A 2,036-nucleotide genomic window follows, 5' to 3' on the forward strand; every position below is an offset into this window, starting at 1 on the left:
GAGAAAGGTTCTTATTTAGGTATCTAAGTCTATCAGGTATGATCCAATAAGAGGATACTCCTTAAAACAAAGTAAAAAAATAAGCTGCAAAAAGTTGTTTGGGTCATAACGAGTACCCTTTAATAACATATACATACCAAAAAAAGGTTGAACTAATAATATAAGAATATGATAAATTCTTAAAAGATTAAATGTGTGATTATTAGAATAGCCATCGTTAGGGGTACATAAGTTGATCAATAACAATACTATTGATAGATATTAGATAACAAATGTGATATTAGAGAATAAATGTATACACTCAAATGAATTTTACGCATTATCATTATATTATTTATTATTTATATTTAATTAATATTTACTCTAAAAAAGACCGTACAAATGGTTAATAAATAATGTATTGACTTTATATAAATCTTTAGAGTGAAAATCTATAAAAATTAAACTCTAAATATTATCCCTTATATTTTCTAACTACGGCATCACAATTATTTATGCTTCTTTTCTTTTTATCTCTCCCATACACCTAAACAAGGTGAGACAATCATTTTTCTAAATAGTATTATGGGAAATAATGCAATATGAACTCTCCCTTAAAAAATAGTATAATATAATGTCATATATACGTACATTTCCATATCCACTGACAATGGCGAGGAACTGTGTCCACAATAGAGAGAATCAGGTTGCAGAGCGTTAATGAATGATTCATTACTGTTAAAGTGTAACAGAATCAGAGAAAATCTCACTGATATTTTAGCTTTTTGCGAAGTAGCTGAGAGACTCATTAAGGAAACAAACAACAAACAAAGTAAAAACAGTAAAATAGTTAATGAGAAAGAATTGGTATTTAAGTAATACTATTCCTTCCTTGTGTGAAACAGTGATGCAGACAAAGTACTAGGAGGGTCAGGTTTTAAGAGTTGTCCTGAAGCACTGTAAAGCAAAAAAGCCTGATGATTTCTGTGTACTTTCAAAGACCACTACTCCAACCCAAATACCAACACATAAATGTGTCACTCATATCTCATTAGTCACTAGTATCAAACAGTGTCTATTCAAATCCAGTGACAGCGATGTTGTTCTTGTTTCTTAAATGTTTTTTTAAATGTTTTTTTAAATATTCTTAACTTCTTCATTCTTATGCTTCTTCTTAAAACAAAAACAGTGTTGGGTTGTTTGGGTTGTTGTTGAACAACCAAACCAGAACCGAAAGAAACCAGAAGAAGAGAAAAGAAGAAAGTTCAGAGGATGAGAGAATTAGAGTTAGGAAGAAGAAGAAAAATATCAATGAATATACATCAAATCTTATTCCAAGAGAAAAGGAAACTTTCCTTATATAGCAAACCTGCCATAACTGAATTAACAGAAATTCAAAAAGTTTCCATTTTAGGCAAGTTTCAACTATCAATTACAAATCAATCCTAATCAATTACAACTTGAATTAATACTAGTTTATCTCAACACTCTTCCTTAATTCAAGCTTGCCTAATGATACCACACCCATTTTGCATTTCAATTCTTCAAAATGATCTCCCCTTAATGCCTTTGTAAGTGGATCAGCAAGTTGATCCTTATGTGTTGCAATGAATGATTTGAATTCTTCCTTTGTTGACCAAGCTTCTTAGGAAATGAAACCTCACTTCTATGTGCTTGCTTCTCCCATGGCTCACTGGATTTCTAGCCAAATTTATTGCAGAAACATTGTCAATTCGCAATTGTAGAGGAGCTGAAATTCTGGTTTTTAACTCTGCAATTAGTTGCTCAAGCCAAACCAGTTGGCATGCTGCAAAACACCCTGAGATGTACTCTGCTTCACATGATGAGAGGGCAATTACCTTCTGTTTTGATGAGCACCATGAGATAGGTGATTCATTGATTAAAAACAGATAACCAGAGGTGCTTTTCCTCTCCACCAAGTCCCCTCCAAAATCAGAATCTGCATATCCAACAAGTTGAAGTTCTGGTTCTGATTCCTTTGTGCCAAATGGGAAGAAGATTCCATGATCTTTGGTGTCCTTGACATACCTTAACAC

Source organism: Lupinus angustifolius, chromosome LG14 (assembly GCF_001865875.1).
Source record: "Lupinus angustifolius cultivar Tanjil chromosome LG14, LupAngTanjil_v1.0, whole genome shotgun sequence".
Taxonomy (NCBI): Eukaryota; Viridiplantae; Streptophyta; class Magnoliopsida; order Fabales; family Fabaceae; genus Lupinus; species Lupinus angustifolius.